The sequence below is a fragment of the Dreissena polymorpha genome, chromosome 6 (genome assembly GCF_020536995.1).
Source record: "Dreissena polymorpha isolate Duluth1 chromosome 6, UMN_Dpol_1.0, whole genome shotgun sequence".
NCBI lineage: Eukaryota > Metazoa > Mollusca > Bivalvia > Myida > Dreissenidae > Dreissena > Dreissena polymorpha.
The window spans coordinates 80,019,639-80,045,383 of NC_068360.1; the positions used below are offsets into that span (position 1 = coordinate 80,019,639).

At 33.8% G+C, this 25,745-nt stretch overlaps 1 protein-coding gene and 1 non-coding gene across 38 annotated transcripts in view; both read left to right on the top strand.

Moving 5' to 3' along the window:
- Positions 1-25,745, top strand: part of LOC127835046 (perilipin-4-like) — a 438,066-nt gene that overhangs the window by 331,848 nt on the left and 80,473 nt on the right. The gene's annotated exons all lie outside the window — the stretch shown is intronic.
- Trnaf-gaa (transfer RNA phenylalanine (anticodon GAA)) lies at positions 9,349-9,438 on the top strand. Its single transcript is given in 2 exon segments — positions 9,349-9,385; positions 9,403-9,438. It is a non-coding gene; the product is annotated as a tRNA-Phe (tRNA).

The window sequence follows — 25,745 nt, forward strand, 5'->3', positions numbered from 1 at the left end:
TAGCGTCTATGCATATTTACACATACAAAATAGTTCGCAAATAAGCAACAGACAGTCAAATTTAAACGCAAATAATTAAAAAAAATAATAAATTGAAGCGAGAAATCGATACTTAAAATTACAATTTCTGCACTAAAAACACAATACCAATATTTTTTACAATACATTAAAAAAAAAGTTCACATTTCCCCCTATTACTACACGCACGGATAGTGACAGGGAACCACAATAAAAAAAAATCGGATTCCTGATTTGTGTATATTTGAGGGGTTTTCATTGAAAAATGTTTTGATACACTTTATCGCGAACGCGCCATAAATACAGAGTGAAATCCACGGCATATGGCTTATCACTTGTTTGTGTCAATTGTTTAATATTCCTCCGCAATAAATTTAAAATGCTGTAGATGGTTCCCTGTCACTGTCCGTGCGTGTAGTAATAGGGGAACATGCGAACTATGAAACGATTGTGGCCGTTTTTTGTCACTTGTAATTTTGCTGTAGTAAATTAGCTTCGTCCAAACAATTTCACATTACTATAAAAAATAAGATTCCAGATTCTTTTGTGTTTGTCCATGTATTCAAGCAGAATGATTTGTGGCACATTTTTCGGATCCACAAAAGTTCGGACATTCTGATCTAAAGAAACAAATAAGGAAATCAACTATATTTTTTTAATCAAAATTGATTTTAAAGGAGTCCGACGGACTCACCTGACGCAAAAACAAGGAGTCCGAGTCTCATTTTAAGGAGACTCGGACTCCTGTTAGTGTCGAACGCTGTTACGCCTATGATCATGAAACTTCATAGGTACATTGATCATGACTTGCAGATGATCCCTATTGATGTTGAGGTCACTAGGTCAAAGGTCAAAGTCACGGTGACTCAAACCAGTAAAATGGTTTCCGGATGATAACTCAAGAACGCTTACGCCTAGGATCATGAAACTTCATAGGTACATTGATCATGACTCGCAGATGACCCCTATTCATTTTCAGGTCACTAGGTCAAAGATCAAGGGCACAGTGACAAAAAAAACGTATTCACACAATGGCTGCTACTACAACTGACATCCCATATGGGGGACATGCATGTTTTACAAACAGCCCTTGTTTATTTATTTATTATATTATTGTATAGTCAACACAATCTTCTTGTCAGAAATTTATTGATATTAATATTGAGTTCCTCGTTTGCTATTTGTATGTGTTTTATTGAAATATTGACATAAACTATAAGTTTGTCAGCTACTTTCTAAATATTTCTAACAAATGTTAATTTAACCCTCTTTCAACAATTTTTGAAACTCTGTTGAACCAACCAAACTATATCTAACAAACACACAAATGCCACAGATATCTAGGTATGCAACACATTTGAACAGAAATGTTTATTTTGAGGCAGAATAAAGAATATATGATAAAACTAGGTTGAAAGATGGATCAAATCGAAATAATCGGTATCGGACTGTCTGAAATCGAAATCGAATCGAATCGAGCTGTTGGTGAATCGTTGCAGCTCTATTAAACATACCCGGTGATATTAGACTGTACCTGAGTTGTATATCCGCCCAAAATCCGATGTCGTAAAACGCGCTACCGATAACCGTAAAACGATATTGTTTACCTTAAACAAACTTCTCTTTTAAAAAATCTGCCTCAACATGCTTTTTGAGTATGAGTTCCGATAATATATAGGCTGTTTAACGGAAAATTTACATAAATGTGAACATAATTAATTTTTACAAATTAGCCAACAGCAACCGATTTAGCGTTTAAATTCCCAAATACGTTTTAGTATATTTATCGTACCCAGGGTACATGTACGTATTCTTAAGAGTACCTGGGGTACATGTAGTACCCGAGCCGACAATGACCAATGGAGCCTTACTTACTGTAGAAAGATTATATCTCATCAACTACCTTTACCTTGTTTTGTTGATCAACCTGAAATTTATATAAAATCCAGCTTTTTTACTTTATTTTTTCATTCAATTGATCACGCAATTTTTGACGTATCTCGTGGGAAATTATTTGACTCTTTGGATTTTAATGACAACAAGCTAAAAGTGTCATTTTATTTTACAAACGAATCTAAAATGCATTTTAATATTGTGTGTTTGTCATGCATAATTCAGTGTTTCCAGAAAAAAATTGAGTAGCCAGTTATATGGCCGGCAACTATGCAGTAAAACGAAAGCATTTGTGCCATTTAACTTGATTATATATTTGGGAAAAGTAGCCGGCATCTAGAGTAAATGTAATCGGCAAAATGACCGGCTGCCGGAACTTACAGAGAACACTGATAATGGTAAACTAAATAAAATAACTCGCGACTGGATGACGGCATTGTAAAATTGTTTTTTGGGTCATAATGGTTAGCATTCAATACAAATGTTTTAAAAAAATATTGTGGTTTAAACTTAATTTTTTGAAAGGGATGGAAGAACAGAAAATGAAAGGGTATACAGGGATGGAAATAAATGGTTTCCTATCAGCCCGGGGCAAATAGATTTTGTCCTAAGCAACTCAATTTCAAAAGTTGGTAGTCCGGCCGGGCAACTTGGTTTTTTTAAAGCTTAAAACAATTCAGTGCAATAAAAATTGAATAACAATTGACCACCATGGATTAATACTCGTTAAATAACAGTCATTATTTAGGAATAGGAGATGATTCAATTCAGGTTCATAATAATACATGTACATCATGCATTGAACATGTGTAATGTCACCAATTTTATTTAATTATCTGTAATTTTATTTAAAAAAAAGTATAATATACACATGTAAATATTTATGGGCTCGTTATTCTTTAAATGGGCAACAAAAATACTTAAGATGGTTGCCCGTGCGGGTAACCAATAGTAAGAAGTTAGTTTTAATCCCTGGCATATGATTGTAACTTTATTGTTATAAGCATTGCATTAAAGTTGTGATTGAGGTAAACTTTTTGTTTATAGTATATTTATTTTTTATGTCCCCCAGTCTATTGGATCTTTTCGTAATTAAGAAGATGTCTCCCATTCGGGTAGGTATCACGAGTATCCCGGATAAAAAGCGGTCCGTCTAAAATGCGAATATGACTCATATCCGCTGATTGACCGAAAAGTGCGGATATGGACGAATACAGGCAATATCGAAACTTTTTCTGCAATGTTTTATAAAAAAAACACAATATGTGTTAAATATGTTAGTATTGACTAACAAAATATAACAATTTAATAGACATTATCATTTTTCCAACTCTAAATTCATATCCGCGAACATGACGAAGTGTCAGAAGATTGTTTTAGGGCTACACACCACTAACAATATAACCATGCCGGCACCACATATGTTTTGTTGTATAAGTTTACATAATGTTTATATAATATACTGAATGTATTATTATTCTTGATGTCGTCTCAAAACTTAAGTATTTAGATATACAATATGCTTTAGAAAATAGTAAAGTATTTTTGGGCCGATGATTGCCAGACCACAAGTAATTAATGATGTTAATTTTGCCTGGTTATATTTTTATTTGAAATCAACATATTTATTTAAATATACTGAATGTTATGAATGCAGTAAATATTGTCTGAAATGTCACTGTTTCAAGTGGCATTTTTCATATGAAAATAAATGATTTCAAATGCGCGAATATGATAAAATCGACGAGTGTGGTTTATCCAATAAAAGATATATATTTGTAGTGCTATAATAACTTTATGCAAGGTAAAAATATCTTACATTTGCCTGTGACTATTTATTGCATGCTTTCCGGTGGTTAATTGAAAAATATCAGGGAATGAAAACTGATAATTTTAATGTTTCAAATAGTTAAAATTAACAGTGAAAATTATCGATAATTTTACTTTTTACTGTTATATGACGTCATTTTTTGACGAAATGACGTCATTATCCCACCGAAAATCTTTAGTTAAACTCTTAAACAATGTGAAAAAGCATAAAATAAAAAAGAAAATTTGTTTGATTCGGTGAAATTTAGATAAAAATTCACTCGTGATCATTGAAAAAATGTCTTTTCACTCGTTGATGAGCCACTCGTGAAAATATTATTTCAATGATCACTCTTGAATAAAGGGATATTATGGGCATCTAACAGTTGATAGGTGTCTACCGCCACCGTTGTTTCATTTTGGTGTTTCAAATTCATATACACTTATATTTGTTAATGCAGCATCAACTCACTAAAACAATATCCCGAAGAGAGAAAAAATAATGCATTTGAATAACAACTGTTCTTTCGTTTTGACAACTGACGACAGAAATGATTCGATTTACGATGTGAATCTTAGTTTAGTTTTATTGAAGATTCGTTCATAAGACACAAAGACACTATTTTGTCTTACATATCATTTCGGCTTAGAGGAGTGGGTGAGTTATGTAAAATATCGAATATTATATATATTTTTATAAACAACTGGTAGCAAGATGAGTTGCAGATAATTGGTCAGTAACCACATTTTAACTAAATCTTTTGACCTGTTAATTCTTTTTACCTCAATGAAACAGTAAAAAATGCCCATAATATCACTTTAAAATCGATAATCCACCGAATCCAACAAATGTCCTCTATATATTATAGTTTATTAGTACGTACAAATAATTTAAATGTTTCAAGAATGATTATAACCATTATAGTTGCGCTGTTATTGGAATGCAATGCATGTCCCGCTAAAATTTTAGAATTGTCTTTAATATTATGTTTTATAAGTGATTGTAACAGCTGTAATATTAATCTTAAACATATAGGCTTATTATTTTAACGTTTCGGGATATCGGATATGAACAGTTGAAATATTAACGAAACATCTAAAATTTTAGCGGGACGTGCATTGCTTTTCAATAACAGTGCAACTATAATGGTTATAATCATTCTTGAAACATTTAAATGTAGCACTACAATATCCTTTGTTCATTTAAATAAATAAAATAACGTGCATATGTTTACGTACCAATAAACTATAATATATAGTAACAATCAAATATAAGAAATTTTACCTTGCATATTTAATACATATTGTGTATTTTCATTGAACATTGAAATGAACATTGCAGAAAAAGTGTCGATATTGCTTATATTCGTCCATATCCGCACTTTTCAGTCATATCCGCGGAAATGAGTCATATACGCATTTTAGACGGACCGCTTCTTATCCGGGATACTCGTGATACCTACCCGAATGGGAGACAACTTCTTAATTACAAAAATCCCGAATACTGAGGAACACATTGTTTTTGCCCTGCCTGTTTGTTGGTAAGTTGTTTGTTTGTTGGTTTGCATCAAACTTAAACATTGGCCATAACTTTTGCAATATTGAAGATAGCAACTTGATATTTGACGTGCAAATGTATCTCATGGAGCTGCACATTTTGCGTGGTGAAAGGTCAAGGTCATCATTTAAGGTCAAAGGTCCAATAAATGGGGGACATATTGTTTCATAAACACATCTTGTTTATGACTCCTATAAAAGCTGAAATAGTGTCAACAATCTTAATGTACAGCACCGTTTCATTAGCAATCAATATTTTAATAATTCCAATTGTGTGCTGCATTTAATTATAATGCATTTTGAAACACAAAATGATTTGTTCCCGACATTTATTTATGATTTTATTAATTAGACGCTTATATTGTGATTCTCTCGTGAATCTTTAATTATCCATTGTTGAAAAAAATAGAACACAATGTTCATGTCTCTCAGTGTCATACTAATTCCTTATTTGATTTCATTGATATTTTGATAACTTTTAATCTCATTTCTGGGTTGAGTTAAAAAATGGTTCCGTCTGCTTAAAACCATGGCCGTCAGGGGCAGGGCATTTTTCCATATATGGCTATAGTAAAATCTTTTTACCACTCTAGAAATCACATTTACTGTCCATTCTTCAAGAAACTTGGTCGGGTCATTTGTTCTAACGATATCTTGGCTTTATTTCAAAAACTGTTTCGGTTCCTTGAAAAACATGGCTGCCATGTGGGTTTTTTTTTTCATACAGATACGGTGAAACCGTGTTAAAGCAATTATTAACACATTTATTCGCAAATCTTCATGAAATTTGTTAAAAAAATTTGTATCAAATAAATCTCAGCCAAGTTTGAAACAGGGTGATCTGAGCTTAAACAAATTGGTCAATATTATTAAATAAACAAAAAGCATGTTTAAACCACAGGAGTCACTTTGTTTGTCTAATCTTCATGAATATCGGTATGAATATTTAACTTCAAAACTAACATTGGGCATATAAATTAATCATTAATGTATCATAAAGTACTTTTATTTTTTAGCTCGGCTGTTTTCGGAGAAAACTTGAGGTATTGTCATAGCCAGCTCGTTGTGTTGTGTCGTGTCTTTCCGCCGTCCGGCGTCCGCCATGCTATAACCTTAACATTGGTTTTAAAATCAAAGTACTTCCACCTACAGCTTTGAAACTTCATAAATAATAGATGCACCTTGATAAGTTCTACACGCCACACCAATTTTTGGGTCACTAGGTCAAAGATCAAGGTCACTGTGACCTCTAAAAAAACTGACAAGCTTTCATTTATTCAAAACTGCACCCGCATCCGAGCTTCGGCATCCATTATGCGGTGCTCTTGTTGTGATAATAGGTAAGTTCCCTAGGGTCTTAGGTGAGTGCCTTTGGGTCAATGGTCTTCTTGTTGGGATACTAACGCTTAATGGGTCAAGGTCCCCCTGGGTACTACTTTCCCGTACCCCGGGTACTTTGAAGTATACTTCACCGAACACCGATTTAAAAATGATACTTTTGGGTACACCGGTATACTTAGAGGTACCCCTTCTTTCCTAATAAAAAAAAGTGTACTCAAAATAGTTTGTACCCAATTTTTGTTCGTAACCTATTGGTTTAGAACCCAATTTTTTTGGAACCAAAATGTTCGTACCCAATTTTTTTTTTCGTACCCATATTTGTTTATATCCAACACATTTTTTTGGCATAAATTGGTCGTACCCATGATGTTCCTACCCACATTGTTTTTTCGTACCCATATTTTTCTTACCAATTTTTTTTTTCGTACACACATTTTCTTGGCATAATTTTTTTGTACCCAAAATTTTCGTATCCACATTTGTTATCGTAACCAAAATGTTCGTACCCACATGTGTTTAGTACCCAAAATTTTCGTTCCAAATTTTCTAATCGTTAAATAAAGGCATTTTCATAGTGTGCGTCTCCAGGTTTTAATACCTAATATTGATTGCGCAGTCCGCAGATAAAAAATATATATTAATGGTTTTCTAAAAAAGTACTTATTCTCCAAACAGGCGTATTTAGTGAATTTAATCAATTAAAGGGTGAGAAAATTATATTTATTAACTTATTAGTGAGTGTCTAAGTGAGCGAGTGAGTGGGTTTATGATTGATTGAGAAAACTATTGAGCGTTACATGCAAGGTTATTTGAACGCTTCAGAGACAAGTAGCTGTTTTATATTCAGATCATCGTCGTGCAATTCTTTAAAACGCAATTAAATTGTTAAAGGCCTCATTACAAAGCTTGCTTGCGTTAGTCTAGCGTTTAGCATATGTCTTTGTCAGGAATGTTATGAATACATTTTATTTTGAATATCCAATATTGAATTGTTGTTATCAATTTTCCAAACCGTGAAATCTTTTAAATAATACGAACAAGCAGCCTTGCGTCGAGAAATACATACGCTCCTTTGATTCCATACTGAATTTGAATGTGCTTTACGAAAACTCTCATGATATTCAACACTGATGAAAAAAACGAATCCGACGTTGCATATAGTGTTAGGCATAAGAAATGCATGTAGGCGTTGCTTTTAACAGATTTAAGATTTTTATTCACAACAGATCTGGAAAGAGTATTCTCTCGACTAGAGAATCCATTTAGACAAACTGTATTTTTAGATCGCGAGTGGATCCCAACATCGATTAGCATCAACAATTTAATAAAACAATATGTTTTGATACAATAACCCTTTGAATGCAACGAATTATTTAATATTCAATAAATAATAAAATATTTACACAAGTAAACAACACTTGTTTATATGGAGAATTCAGATGTTTTAGCTTTTTACACTTAGCATAAGTTCAAACTCTTAATGAGCCTCTTCATGCGAAAATGGCCCTATGCCTTATGCGACAAGCGTAACTCCAGACAGGCCTCCGCAAACGCACAGACTGGCGAGGAGCTACGTTTTCCGCCATAAACTTATACAGTTCTAGTTATGATGCGGCTACTGATGATGATATTGATGCTATTGATGAGGATAAGGATGACAACGACGACGAACATGGCAATGATAATAATGCTGAAGACCGTGATGTGATGAGTATTGCTTGATGCTTGATGGCCGATGATTAATGATTGATAATTATGATTAATGATGATGATTTCTGCTTTTGGTGTTGTCATCATAGTGCAGATAAGGAGAAAAAGCAGAAGGAACTTTAATTAAATATTTTTTTTATAAGTGAACGTTATAATTTTAAGAAAGATAGTTAGACGGAAACAATAATTTTACAATCAGAAATATGACTGCGTTGAAAAAGATAATAACATTATAACAATTTCATAAGAACGCTTTCCACACATAAACAGTGATTGAAACCATAGCGATATTTGCGCATTTCCTAGGGCTGCAAAATACTGAAGGGAACACACTCACATCGAATGACAATCAACAAACTTTATTCAAATACATTAAAAAGAAAGACAAAAAGCGACATAGTAATTTAACGAATGGAGAGTCTCATTCAATGAGAAAATCATTCTTCAATAACTATCAGAGGAATCCAGGAAATAGGTTATTAAAATACTGACCAAATGTGTTATTGGCGTCGCTCTCGAGAGCTGCGACTAGTATGTAATGCATATTTTGTTTGCTTATGGGAGGAGACTTATTTTTACGGATCGATGTATATATTTTTGTTTTAAGAATATCTTGCATAGTGGTGATTTTTTGTGTAAAGTAGTGTAAATAAGTACTGCATTTGTGCCTATTACATTTATTACAACAATTATTGCCAATAATGCAAAACTTATTGTTTTAATTAATAACTGATCCACAACTGATCACAGGGGAAAGATCACAGGACTGGGCAAATACGCGAAACTTTCTGGTTTTGTATAAAAACAAAACATAATCAAAATATATTTATTTTGTGTTTTTTCTCATTTTCTTATTTAGTGGAGAATCAATATAATACGATATTTGACGACCTTTCGCGCATGCAAGTTTATTGGAAGGCGTAGTGGTACGAAAATGTACAAAGGATTAGTTTATTAATAGACATATAATAACGATCGCTGTATCCAACTTTACCAAATAGCAGTACATAAATGATGTCAGCCGGAATAGCTCAGTTGGGAGAGCGTTAGACTGAAGTTGTTTACGCATCAATCATCTAAAGGCCCCCGGTTCAATCCCGGGTTCCGGCACGAACGAAACAGTTCGGCGGCTGACAATTTTTTTCAGTCAGGTTTATAAATATAATAAAGCTTAATTTTTGTGTAGACATTTTAAAATCCATTTTACTACAATTGGACATTTTTATTAAAATTAATGGATGCCGCGTGGTGACAACGTTTATTAAAATTTCTTACATCACTTAAATATCTTATAAAAATACACGTGTTTTTATATTCACAAATAAATGCAAACAACACATCTATTATCCATGTATTTTTATGGTTGTCTATCAAAGGCCCTTAGTACTATCCCTACCACATATAGAGCGCGTAGCGCGACACGTATTATTGATTGTAACAATGAGTTGCGATAAAGGAAGCAGCCGCTTATCAAGGAGGAGCTGTGTCCCAGCAACCCGTTTCCCTAGAGTCAAGCACTGCTCGGATTTTTTTTTAGAAACACATATAGAGTGCGAAGGTGGTATAGGCCCTTTAGCATTGTCCGACCATTACGTCTATAGTTATCTTCCTTAGAGTTTGAGAAATTTTGAAATCGTTGTTTGAAGTCCAAATTTTCTTCAGATTGTTCCCAAACTTGCACAGGTTTTTTTTTATCAATGAGGACCCAACCCAAATTCTATATGAGCAATATCGGACCATAAGTCCAGAATTATGTCTCTTGAATTTAAAAATAAAAGTGAAAAACTGCTTGGTTAGGTGATTATGTCAACATTTTTTATCAGATTCTTTCCAAACTTACAGTGTCTTCATATCAATGAGCATTTTTACCCCATTTAAAATGAGAAACATCTGGACAAAAAGTCCAGAATTTTTTCTATTAAATTTGACAAAATAAACAATTTCCACTTGTTTAAAAGATTTCACAACTTTCGTGCAAAACTTGTTAAGTGTTTTACATCAGTATTACTCGAACCCTATTGAAAATGATGAATATTGGAGAAATAAATCTATTATGATATTTTACTGAATTTCAAAGTATTGTGAAATGCAGCTTCTTCATGCAATTTACATTTTTCCTTCATTTTTTTCAAACTTTTACAGTGTTTTCATATCAATGAGTACTCAATCCCTATCGTAAATGAGCAATGTAAGCATAAGTTAAGAATCATCTCCTCTTAAAGTTGAGAAAAATATGAAATTACGCTTACAATATGAAGTAGATTTTTTAAAACCTACACAGTTCTGTTCCATTAATGAAAACTGCACAGTTAAAAAAGGAAACCAATGTAAATAAAATGAAATATGGAATATTTGGGGGTTACAACACAAAATCATAGATAATGGTTATTTGGGGGTTATAACACAACATCATAAATAATGGTTATTTGGGAGTTATAACACAAAATTATAGTTAATTGTTTTACCAGTATCTTTTTCTATTTTGTTTAATATAATCGGCCAATATATTTATATTTACAGTAGAAACAATATCGTTCCATGTAACTTCATTGAGTGCCTTTTACACTGAAATTCCCGACGCCCTTGGATGCTTTGCATCAATACTTACCTTGTATATAAATGCAATTCAACAACAGTATCGTTACTAATCAATCTATGAGTACTAAACAGCTACTCATTAAAATATATAAACATATTTTTTTCCATTTTATGTTTTCAGTCAATGCACGGGAACATAATACTAACGTTAACATTAAATTAAACACCAAAGTAAATTATACTTTAAAAAAAGCGATATTCAGGTAATAAATATGATACAGCCAAAATAAACCAGAAACTTTGCAAAACATCAAACAATATTTATGGGTAACTTAACAAACAGTATAGCTTCAATACATGAACAAAAAAATAAAACACATAATTGTTCGTCCATTCGCAATGAAAGTAACATCAATCAAATCGATATACGTCCTTTGATTCTAATATAAATCCCCTGTGGGATTCGATCTCCCCAAAAGACACCGAGTACTGTTTCTACCAAGGAAGCGGACTAGAGAGTATATCAAAAGCGGCTTACCTAAACGGCGACGTACATCGTATTTCACGTTCAGGAATGTGTGGGTCCGCCGACGATCTACAATATTTTGAATTTCTTTGAAAAACCTGAACATATTTCATCAGATATTTCAGACCGACTAGTTTAGCATCTCGATTCGAACCTTGTTTTTTATGTCATACATAGCCGTAGGTCTAATGAAGTTTCGGGTATCTCGAGGACTATAAGCCGAAGAGGAACAATTACAAAAGGACCAGAATAACTTAATAATAACGTTTTTATAAGTAGAAGTCATGTTTTATGTTCAAAATTTCGTTGTAATGACTTAAAACGATAACACGTACATCCTTGCAGTTTTTTTCTGAGCAAGTTTCATGATTTGTGACCAACGGATTTGAAATCTGGAGTATAAGTAAGGTCTTACTACAGCGATCAAAGAACAACTTCACCGCGCCCGGGCTGTCATTTCTTTCAACAGAAGACAGCCATTTTCGAACTAGGCCCATATATCATTACAACAAATTTCCCGAACAAGTATCAAGAAGATTCGATTAAAACTATGATGCTTACTTTTTGACGATGCTGAAACAGCATCGTCTATCCAACATCGTCTAAGGTATGACAACCATAAAAAATTCTTCACAGTGGCGACCTATGTAAAAGACCAAGCCAGTCCGATTGAGATAACTCGGTTTTTTTAATCGAAATACCTCGACCTCGTTGGTTTTCATTGATAACATTCTCCTAGCAGAGTTGTCGTTCGTGTTTCAACATTCAACAATGGCCGCCTCCATGAGAGTCTCGAGTCAAAACTTTCTTACTGCATAAATTGGCTTGTTTCGCTTTTTAGAAGCTGTCATTTATGATATATGGATTATTTATTCACTAAATCTCCGCTAATGAAAACAATGGATGGAATTTGAAGGATATATTCGATGTGAAAGGATCACTTTCTACCACAATGGCTTCGCCCATGAGAGACTTGATAACATTCGTGTCAAAACTTTCTTACAGCTTAAATCGGCTTGTTTCGCTATTTAGTAATGCAACAATACATGGAATGCGAAGGATATATTCAATGTGAATGAAGCATTTTCTGGATCTCGACAATTTGACAAGGCAAAACTGGCATACTGATGATACTGGTATTTTAGTTATCAATTTAAGTCACATTTTGCTTTATAAATTTTGTTCGAGCATTTTGAGAATTATTGAATGGCTATGATACCCGATATCAACATGTCATATGGGATTTGCATATCACCAAGCTGTCTTGAAAAACAACATTGATTACAAACTCTTTACTCAAATTACTGGTTGTATGAATTCTTTCTTCTTTCTATTTAAATAGTTGATATCATTACAGTCCAAATAACTAGACGTTATTTACCGTTTAGTCCATGTATATCGACCTCATATTTAAAGGAGTAGATATTATGTTAAAGGGGCCTTTTCACAGATTTTGACACGTTTTGAAGTTTGTCATTAAATGCTTTATATTGATAAATGTAAACATTGGATCTTAAAAGCGCCAGTTAAAAATCCAGAATAATATTCTTTAAAAAAGTAGTCCGCAGCAGGGCTCGAACCAGTGACCCCCTTAGTCCTGGAGTAAAAACGCATTAGCCTGATCGACTATTTTGCCAAGTATAAATGGTTGACGTATTTTATACCTAACATAAGTAATCTTCGTAGTTTCACACAATTTAACAACAACATAACTCTCCAAATTATTCAATCGTTTCGTGTTGAAACGTTTTATAATTTTTAAATCGTTAAAAGATGCATATAATGGCTATATTAGACCACGGTAAATGTTCACTAATACTGTTTCCTAAAAATAACCTTACTAAGACGATAATTTGCGAATCCGATACAACGTTTTTCAGTTTTTGTCAATTTACCAAAACGTGAAAAGATCCCTTTAAAGTTAAATGAATTGTATCCCAGTAAAAGAGATATTAAGGCGATTGTGGCCAGTTTAGATCCAGTTCAGCCTGCAGTTGCTTGAAAGCTGTTTGCTTTAGAGCGGTTTTCTGACAATGACAAATAGTTAAATTGGATACTGATTAGACTGCCCATTTCCTGTGACCTGGCTAAATAAATTCAGAAGCCTGGTAACATTTTAACGTTAATGTTACCAATGTATCAGACCAGGTCCTGGATTTTGAAATCAAGGACATGCATGGTCAGAAGATGTCATTTAAGATTACACATTTTTTCAAACACATACAAATGCATACAAATATAAAAAGTAAAATGCACTATGTCAGAAGGCATTTGACTTCGGCTGGTGCCTTGGAACACCAGGTGTTTCGGTTGCAATAGTTTGATGGACTCACTACTTGGATGTGTAGTTTCATTATTTTCAGTATATCAAAGAGTATTTAGCATGAACCAATGGTTTTTTTAAACATAAATAATTGATGTTAAATGCTTGAAGGAATAATACTTAAGGTTTAAGAAGGCATTTTCCTTTTGATTTAAAGGATATCTTTGAAAATTATATTTTTTATGATTTTTTGGCAACAAGGGGTAACGCATTTTTAAAAAAAAATGTTATTAATTTGCTGACAAAAAACTGGTTCCATGAGTAGCATGAAACAATATTTTTTTAAATATTTGTAATTGATGAAAAATGATTGCAAAAATAATATCTAGGGTCTAATGAAGCATTTTTTATTTTATTTTCATAGGTTACTCTGAAAATTCTATTTTTCATGATTTTTATTTGCAACAAGGGGTTATGAAATTTAAAAAATGTTACTGGATTTGTAGACCAAAACTGGTACTATGATAATACTATGATGCACTTCGCCAAAACATTTATAATTATATTGTTTATTCTTTAAAATGTATTTCCCCTTTTCACTAAAAATAACACTTTTGATCAGAAAATTCAGAAGATGTCATTTAAGATTATACATTTCTTCAAACACATACACATACATACAAATATAAATAGTAAAATGCACTAAGTCAGAAGGCATTTGACTGAATCTTAAATGACATCTTCTGACCATGCATGACCATGAATGTTAACTTTTATTTTCAAGAAGCATAATGCCTCTTTTTAGTTGTATTCAGCCACAAGTTCTCGTCAGCCACTTAAGGGTTATATGTTGTCTTTCTTTTACTAAATGCAAAATACTTCTACGCTTTGAGACATTCATCAAACATTTTATGTCTTTATAACACCGACAGGCTAATAAATTTATATATCAAGTACTTCCATACTAACAGGACCATTCTAGGCGGGCAACCTAGCAACCTTGATTTGTTCATATCTTCCTATCAATCTGTTATATGTGTTATGAATCATTTGTTCGGAGAACATTTAATGTTTGTTATAACTTTTAAATAATTCAATGTTCAAAGTGATATTGTTATTGACCGATAAACCAACATACTGATTTAAAGGGTATATTTTATGAATTATTTGCATTTTATCCTAGTACATGAGAAATATTTGCCTAAATGTTTTTCAAACTATAGAGAAAGCTATATACAATTAATAATTGACGACGTTTATCAAAAAAAACATTTATGAAATGGAAGTTAAAAAATAAAAATAAATAATGCAAGTTTTATCAGATATTCGTAATAATTTCCAATATAATTGAGTGTCTGAGCAATGTGGATGAATGAATATATCGGATAAAACGAACACTTGTCTACACTTGAATAAGGATTTTTTTTTCAATATTTTTGCACTTAAGTTTAACCTTAATGCGATTTTATAAGCATTTATAGACAGTGTCTCTCCCCAAATCAAGGAAAAACATTAGAAACGAATTTTGTCAGTGATGAAATTTCCTATATGGTTATGGAAATTACCGATCGTCGGTTTCCGAAAAACAATACGTCACTGTTTCCAAAATATGATGGTTGTGCCCAAAGATTTCGGTGTTAATGAACATAACTGGTTTATATTTTAATAGTGTCGATTCTTATTTGATTAAGAGGTAATTTCAAGGCTGATAAACTTGAAATATGCAAGCTATTCTTTCGTTTTGCATATGTATGTCGATACATCTGTACAATCGGTAATTTCCGTAACCACTCGTTAAATTGTAGCAGACACAAGTTTAAATTTAAAAAAAATGATTTACACTAATATTCTACCTCTTTCTTGCTAAACACTAATGCGTGAATAATTTAAAAGTAATATTGCATCGTTTTCAGCCAGGAACACTGTCTATGACCGCGGAAAAAAACATTACACCCTTTTTGATTTACGATATTTACTTTATAAATAGCTTGCATGCGGTATGGCATTGCATTTTCCGCAAGATAAATATCTCGACTTTATTTATTGGATTCAAGCTTCAGGCAATGAATATTTCATATCCTGATCTCTTTTTCTAATGGATATTTTAACTAGTTCCTACATTCAATGCAGTTAAATATATGTAAAGTAGTATCTGTACACATTGGTATATTAAATTTGTACATCAAATATTATTTTAAAATTGTTTTTAAAAGATATAGTTCAAATGTTCATACTAGATTAGTCATATCACGGAGATCTAGAGTTCGTGGTCATGTGGTTATTAAACATTTTTAAATATAACCACTTTTATATGGAGTCCTGACCAGATCTTGAATGCATATCCCTTTCTCTGTCATCATTGATCATGACTGGTATATAACCCTTATTGATTTTCAGGTCACTTGGTCAAAGGTCACAGTGACTCATAACTCTAAAAAGGTTTCCTGATGATAACTCAATAATAGTAAGGCCTAGGATCATGAAACTTCATAGGTAAATTGATCATGACTGGCAGATGATCCCTATTGATTTTCAGGTAACTAGGTCAAAGTCAAGGTCACAATGACAAAAAATATATTCACAAAATGGCTACCACTACAACTGACAGCCCATATGGGGGGCATGCATGTTTTACAAACAGCCCTTGTTTTTCTTATGTTGGTAAATGTTCATCTCGGTCAATGCTAGGTTATGTTTGAAAGTAGGTCATATGTGGTCCAAACTAGGTCAACAAACCAAATCACAGAAAAGGTTAGTGAACACTCCAGAGGTCACATTTTCTTCCAGATCCTTATGAAAATTGGACAGAATGTTATCTCGATGATATATAGTTTCAGTTTGAAAGTTGGTAGTTTGTCAAAAACTAGGTCATTAGGTCAAAATATAGAAAAACTTCCTTTACCTTTCTTGAGGTCACATTATCTTCCTAATTTTCATGAAAATTGCTTACAATGCCTATCTTAATCAAATCAAAAGCTGAATTTGTAAGTTGGTCATGTGCAGGCTAAAGCTAGGTTACAACTTAGTCAAATCATACACAAGTTTTTGACACTATAGAATGAGTTCTGGGTGAGCGATACAGGGCTATCTTGTTTTAGAACAGCCTGTTGTAAGAAAGGGAAGGTATTGTATTTGTTTCAAAAGTAACATTTTATTGTTAATGGAAGTAACTGAGCAATTATATGATGTCACAGTTTTGATTATTTTGCTCACTTGTTATGATGTGACAAGGTGAGCTTTTGTTATTACTCTTTGTCTGTTATATTTTATCCAAAGTTTATTGTGAACACATAAGATATCATTTTACAATGTTTAAATTTGAGTGTCACCTCTTAGCCAGATTATTATGAAACTAGCCATCTCTATGTCAGTTTGGGTTTCATATTCTATCAAAAATTAAGGCACTAGGTCAAATATAAGAAAAGGTCTGTTCTTTAGTGGTCACATTCTCTCTCTGATCCACTTGTAAATTGGTAAGAACATTATTTTAAATGATTTCAAAGTCAAGCTTGAAAGTAGCATATTCAAAATTAAGGTCACAAGGTCTATTCTCAGTGATTAACAGGTCACGTTCCAAAGTGGGTCATGTACTTCCAAGCATTTGATCAATAACTAAAATCATTAAAAGCTATGTTCACACTTTCATTTTTTACCTGATCGTCATGGCAGTTGATCAGAATGTTCAAATACATAAAAGTAGGAACTCGGTAACAACGCTCGACTAGATCGGATAGACGCAAATAGTTTGTTCATACGCACAATGCCTTTTTTTCTAGATCTTCATGAAAAATTAGTTTACACCACTAGGAAACAATCAGTTTCAGGTGAGCCACATTGTGCTGTTAAAGCTATCTATGTATAGTATAGATTGTTACAAAACCTTGTTTATCGATAAAAATAAATGAAAAAAATGGCTTTTGTTGTCTTGGATGATATATTCCTCAACTTATAATCTACGACAATCTTTTGAGAAGAAAAACTAAATTAGACTATTATTATACCCAAACATACTGTGATTGGAGGCTTGCACAGGAATTCTCAATTATGTTCCTCGAAAAATAATGGGTTAACATATTGTTGCTGTTTTATCCAGTTGTCTGGACCATTACTCCCAAAAGAATTGTAAGTTCAAATATGAGATATTTAGGTAAATAAATCTCATTGAAGGGAGTGCAGTGTCCAAGAACGAAAACGATTGCACCACAACCATTAACTATTGACCTGCGGATAAATGACAAGCAATAAAAATTACACAATTGCGGTGACGAAGATTAACTTAAATGTATGCTTATTTATTGTATGCATTCCGGTGATTTATACATAAATATCAGTGAAATAAACTGGTATTTCACTGTTTTAAACAGTGAAAAATATCAGTGAAAATATCGATTGGACCAAACAAGTGATTTCTAAAATGTATGCATGTTTTCACTATAGCCATATAAGTTGCTAGTGATATTCTTATTGCTGCAAGAAACATTGCCTATCCACAAAAAAGAGATTTTTATCGTGTTACCAATTATTTTAGTTTTTATTCGAATAAATATAAAATCACAACAACTATTAGAATGTTAACTACCAAGTTTCAACTCACAGTCTCCTTCAACACTCTTTTTAAGGATCGGAATATCTTATCATCTGTTTAGTAACAGTGACCTACGCGAAAAAATATATATTGCACTATCCGGTCAATTATCGATATGTTTTTTACAGCTAGTGATAATAAATATCGTGTTAATGTGCGTTACGTTCAATTTTCAGCATTGGGACAAATGTATGTATAAACTAATTATATTTTAATTAAGAACATTGATAGGCTTAATGTATTGATACATTTACGAATGGAAGACACCACACCGTTTATAGATTGGCCGTAGTCTTATACATTCCAAATAAAATATCTTATGTTTAAAGCAGCTAAAATGGTGGATGCACTTCATCGATAACTGGAATAGTCAATGGATATTCTTAAGGCAAATATCACCTTAACTTAACCCGTAGTCTTAACCACAGTTTGGGCACCACATGTGATGTGCAGACCATCTGTTTTCATTACTTTCGTCTTTCAGACAGTCTCAAGGCTAAGCAAAGCCTCAACCCTTTCCATTCTGAGATATTTTTCTTCCCATCATTCATATGTCTGTATCTCTTACTCATCTCTTATACTGACCAGCGTAGCACTCTATTGGTAAGCTCTGATGGCTTTGAGACATGCCGTTGGTTTATACTTTATTTGAAGCAAGTTTTTCATGTACACATCATGTACACATGTAAACATTATTCGAAATATACAGACAACAACATTTAATGAACTTTTGATCTAAAAACAAGGTCGATGTGAAAGTAATATATTCATTCCTCTCCGTTTGTGTAGTTGCGAGTATAAAATTGTGGTAAGAAGTCAAACTGTGTTTAGTTTACATGTACAAATGGTAGTAGTAGAAAATATTTACATGAAATATTAAAAAGGAAAAAAACAACGTTATTTAATATTTAAACCTGGTACACTTTGTTTTGTAGAGCAGTAGAGAGCCGATTACACATATGCCGAAAACGTTTTGTTGCTATAATATCGCTGTACAGCGCTGAACGAAATACCGTTCTCTGAACAAGAAATTTGTAAAAGCCATTTAACAGATTATTTGTAGTAAAAGTGCAATATATCGGCAAACCAGTGGGGTTTGATGTATGTATAATGCGGACATCTTAAAAGAAAGTGTTCGATTGTTTCTGGATACCCGCAGGAACGCAATGGGAGTTTACGAGAGACCTTCTATATTGGTTCTCGTTCAATGCGCTACAATCGAGTCATAGAATTTTGTGAAAGATGTGTCCAGTTCTTGAGCCGCAATGAAAAAGATGTGAATTGTTTCTGTAACTGTATTAAGGGCGTCATAAACTGATTGTTAGTCAGGATTATTTTGTTTTTTTATGGGTAGTTGACTCCACGCACATTTTGTTTTTGGTACGAACGATAAACTGTATGCTTCCGTTCGGGCATTTCGAATGTGTCTCAAGTTGTATCCATCTGACATGTAGGGTAGTGAAAGTCCATGTGCCATTTTAAAACAACCGACTTTGCGTTGTTGTAACCTTCTTTCCGAGAGTGTATCCCTTTTTAGGTAGCTTTTGGATGCTGAAATATGTTGTTGCTCCTGTACATATACGGGCAGTTTTCACTTGAACTGATTACAGTTATTGCTTCAGTTATCTTATACAATTATCCCAGACAATATCACGGTATTCAAATGTAGGGCGAATAATTGAAAATACCTTTGCTCCAGACAGGGGTGATAAGGGAAGAATTTAAGCGACCTGAGGATACCGATACGCGCCAAGCTTTTTTTCAGATAAATTGATATATGGGCATTCCATTTTGCGTCAGATGATGGGGTACGACCAAGATGACTGTGGGTGTCGGCTTCTTTAATTTGTAAATAATTAATAATTTAAGGTGGGTGTTGTGTTTTTCTTGCTGAAACAAATATATTAAGTTTGTTCATGTTTAAACAATACAAGCAAATGCTGGGAACACGAATGTATGGAGGCAGGGTTGTTGTTTAACGTGGTTCATGCAATGCTACAATGATGTAAAGACTAGTGTCGTCGGCGAAGATCGGGATGTTTACTTTGACACCAAAAATGATATCGTTGATGTAGGCGAGGAAGAATAAGGGGCTAAGAATGGAGCCTTGAGGAACGACTGCCTCTGTAAGGCGCCAGGATGATGTAGAGTTTTCATACGCAACGCGTTGTTTTCGATGTGACAGGTAAGACATAATTCAGTTAAGCAGAGACACAGATTCCCAACGATGAAAGTTTTCTGATTAGATCACGATACATGCAGATACCAATTTATTTTCCTTGATTTCACGATGGTCAGTAGATTGTCGTGGGGCCAGATAGCTTTCCTGACTCTGTTGAGGTAGCCAGTATTGCCGGCTTTGTCATAGAGATTTTCGATGACTGGGGTCAGATGAGTGTTGATTTGGAATCGCCCTATAACAGCTCACAATGCTGCATGCGTTCCCCAACGGGCTGAGAACCTCCTCGATTCAGGTTACAGGCCAGGACGGAGTTTTCTAAATAAATTAAACCCACGTTTTATGATCAATGCGTTTCTCCAAATATGAGGCCATCGGTTGTGGTCACACATGGAAATGGATAGGCTCCACCATGCGTAACTATCACGCCACAGAGGACACGTACAGCCATTCAATATTTAGCGGCTCGGTCGCGGCCCGGGTAACCAAAGATAGCACCTCCCGTTTCACATCAAGGTGAAGTTTGATAGTGTGCGATTCGCGCGTTGAACAGTCAAATCCATGCCAGAAACAACATCACTATTGGAGTCGGAAAATAAGATCGATGAAAGAAGAAGCAAAAGTATAAGAACTTACCCATACAATGAAAAGGTACCGCTGGAAAATCACTGGTCTGTGTTGAATGCGATTGGATAACATGGGTGAGGCATCTACCAAAAAGAGCCACAAACTTTACTTCAGTTGCCAATGCAAACGAGGAGGGCTTTGATTTATCGTTTATAAAGACAGTATTAGCTGCGTCACTTTTTGTCGGCCAACTCAAACCTGCTGATCACTATCCGATAAGGGAAAACCCCTCTTAAATTCCCCATCGTACAGGTATATACCCCAGTAACAGACTACACAAAAAAAGATAAAGAGAATTTCTATGAACACTTGCAGTACGTCGTAGACCAGATTCCAAAGAAGGACATCCTTGTAGTTCGAGGCAACTGACAGACACAGGTAGGTGAGGATGTCTGGAAGAAATGGAATAGTACATCTGGCAATGCCGAGACATCAAATCCAGCGAGAGGGGCTCAAACCCCATGGAATAAGACTGTTGCATCGTCTTCATGCTAACAAATACTTTTGGCCCTAACACAATAACAAAAATAGTTACATGATACAGCCCTATTGGAGAATATCCTAACCAAATAGACTAAATCATGGCTTCCGGTCCAGTAGGATCATTGACAAAACATGAAGCTTTCTAGGGGCCGATTTTCGGAGCAACCAAGAGCTCGTTCTTATGACCTTTTAGCTGCACCTTAAAAGGGTCAAGAAAATTGTCCTCGCATTAGTAAAATTCAACTCTCAAGGACGGAAGTACCCGAAAAAAGAAATGCAAGGGCGAAACACCAAAATCTAAAACAAAGATGGAACATGTATGACGGAGGAACAAGATATCATGAAGAGATGGACATAGAATTGCTCAGAGCTTTACAGCAAAATAACCACAGCAGACTCTTTAGTCCTGAATGTTCCTTCATCAACCAACAGCCGTCGTAACAAATCTTCGTGAAAAATAGATGCAGTCATGAGATCGCTGTAGTAGGAGTTGAAAACATTCCAGGATAGCTGATACAGGCTGGGGACAGGGATGATTTTCAGCGCCTTTCTAACACTCTGCAATAAGACATGGTAAACAGGCGAATGACCCACTCCGTGGACATAATCCCTTGTCATCAAAAAGAAAACTGACAACTGTGTATGTAAGAAATATAGAAATATCAGCCTCATAAACCGGCAAATCAAAGTCATGCGAAAGATTGTGCTGAATAGATTGAGCGTTACAAAATCATCGTTGAAGAGCAGATAGGCTTCAGACAATGGCATAATACAACATAGCAGATCTTCAACCTCAGGATACTGTGCGAGAGGTACCTATAGCGCCAAAAGAACCTTTACGACGTCTTCATTTATTGTTAGAAGGGATTTAACGGGCGCTAGCATAATTCGAATCGGAGCGGCCGGGTACCAAGACATACTTGCGTTATGCGTTTGGAACGCCTAGCCTTCATGTCGTCGATCGAGAGTTTTATATCGCCTATATTGTTTGCAACTGCAATATATCTGCAATTGCGTTTATATAAAAAACTTAGTTGCTGAGCATCAGTCTTTCACACCTAGTCAAATCTATGCACATTGGAATTTCGACACGTATCGCGCATTTAGCGGAAAGTAGCGTACATTACAAGTCTTACTCTACGGGGAAGCAGAGCTGTGTTTTTTTTCGCTTAACGATTTCGATTTTCGGTCCTCATATAGTAGAATGCTTTACAATTAAAATCAATCCGCAAATTGTATTTGTCTTAATGATATGATACAGTTTGACTAAGCTTACTTTTTACATAGATTTAATGCGATAAAGTATTCAGCGGCAAAATTGCACGCACAGAACACCAAAAACGTTCTCCAAATTGTCTGATATTATCAGTATTGCAAATTGCGTTACGTAAACTTATCACTATCATATTATTTGTGATTATATTTGACGTACTAGAAGTAAAAATTATTTTGCAGAATTTTACTCATATTGTTTTGTGCGTTCATACATTGAAATAATTGTTAACTGGGCATATGTATCAGGGTCTAAAATCATAATCTTTTTTCGCAATGATCTTACCGGTACCTGTCAGCCTGTCAGTAAGTGATTTTATGCTGTTGTCGTCTTTAATTTGAAATAGAAATAGAAACAAAAGGCATTAGGACTAACTTTGTATATGAATACATTAATGAATCATTATAGAACTATAATAATTTGCTAATACGCATCCTTGTATAAATGCTTCAATGGTCGATCAAGAACAATAACCACAAGGATTTGAATGAATGGTTTATTTAAATTGTGTAATGTGTCTCTTTAATACTGCAATTGTTGCGGTATTGTAATTAAAACTGAGTAAAATTAAACCATTTTATATAGTTCAACGGTCGAAGTAATTTAATTTTAACAATAGCGCCAACTAATCACAACTATCTTGGTTATATTGATATGCGAACGATGAATTATTGTGTACAAATGAAGAACTGACATTTGACTTTAAACTTATGAGCAACAAATCCAATGTGAAGCTAGATCTTGTTGAAATATGCTTTATCCAAAAAGTAATCAAGATTGGTCAAGGCAACTTAAGTTATAGAACAAACACCACTCAATAATATAAAAGAGTAGCCAACACTAATGTTGATAGTTTATGATAAATCAAGGGCCATAGATCAGAATTACTAGATGCAATTTCGGTGGTAATGCAACAAGGCGGAGATTATATGCCCACAGGTATTTCCACCATGTTTTATGACGATCCGATGTTAAGTGTCGGGGCTAGAGAAAGGTAAATTGGTATAATATCCAATTCAAGGATCTGAAAGGCTTAATGCAATTAGGCTGGTAATATAAGCTTGATCGAGATATTACGACAATAAACACATTGCCAAGTTTCATGATTATCCGATTACAATTGTTTTAGTTGTTGAGCGGAAATAGGAGCAAACAGCATTAATTTATTAATTTTGGGATAATTCAAGGGGCCTACATATTTCAAAATTCATGATTTCATTTTGGCTTATTAACAAAATTTGTAGAGTTAATGAGAGTAAATACCCACAAACATTACATTCAAGATTCATAATGATCCGATGTAAACTTTTAGAGTTAAAGATCGGATAAAGTTAATGTGATAATTTATTTCAAAGGGCAAAATTGCAGAGTGCTTAATCTGATCTGGCTTGTGCTTAAACTTGGCCCATTTATTATATTCATAAACCTAATAACCAAGTTTCAGAATGATCTGATATTAACTCTTTGAATTATTGTGTGGACAATGTTCACATGGACTAAGGCCCATCGCAAGTTCGCCCAACTGCCCGCCTGCGACGGGTTTTCTCATAAAACACCCAATTTATTTACATCGGGTGTATAACATGTTTTATCATATATCTACAACTAAATACAATACGAAGGAAACGAAATGTCGTAGATACATTTTAAGTCGTGTGACATTTTGTATGTGGGTTGCATGAATGCAATATACATGACTCGTCATTTTCATTATTCTACAAACGCTGCAAACTTTATTTGTATAGTGGCATCATCTTAGATGCCTGCGTACGTCCGTCGGTCCATCCCTATCCATTCGTCCGTTAATCTCAGCATGCCTGTCTGTCCGTTGACACAAACTTGTTCGAATGCGTTATTGTACACTTTGCACCGAATAATATTGAAAGATGTAGGAATTGTGTTTTAATACTTGAAGCTGCGAAAATATACAATTTGTATCATCATACATTAAACATTTCACAAGTTAAGCCTATTTTTCACAGTGAGCATTCCGCGGTTATTTATATTAGCTATAAGTTAAATAATTGTCTGAAACTACAAGTTCCACTGATTTTATTATTGCACTTACCAGTAGTAGACATCAACGATCATGTCTTGCCTTTTAATGTATCCGCCAATTCATAATAAACAAGGCATGTCGTTATAAAAAGACAATCGGCGTTGATATTATTTAGTATTTATCATGCTTTAAATAAAAACAAAGGAGCGAGGCATTCGATAACGTTGTTTATCGAACTTAATTGTATATACTGGTTCAATACTGGAGAATAAAACCCTCGTCGGCGCAAGTGAAATAAAACAAGTTGATACAAAATGTAGCCATTGGGGCGTTGCCACTTTTAATCAAAGCTGAATAGTTTACAGACACAGTGTACTTTACAAATTAAAATATATAATACCAAAAACGAACGATATAGTTTCAAAGGAAAAGATGTTTAAGTACGTTTTAAAGGAGTCTATCTAAATCATTTGACCACCATGTTTCGACAAGGTATGGTAATAAGAGCACACTTTGAACATATATTACATATGACAACAAATTGATGTTACAGACACAATAATAACAAGACATTTTGCCCTAAAGTTTGCAGATGAAAGCATATTTTAATTTATTTTACTATCTTAGTATATATTAAAATAAAAGTGGTCTGTGGAACTCGTTTTGAAATCATAGCAATACTCAATTAGACCTGGTTTCGCAAATTGCCATGTATATTTAGATATTCATGATGATCCGTTAGCTCGTTTACGACACTTAATACGTGTATTTATAAATACGTGTATTTATAATAATTAAATAAAACTAATTGTTTCTGTCAAACAAAAATAATTCTTTTAATATATGACAGAAATGCGACTCATGCCGAGATTAGTATAATCCCTTTAATTAATTATACTTAACGTTAGGACATGGAAAACAACCATAATATTGTCCCCGTATTA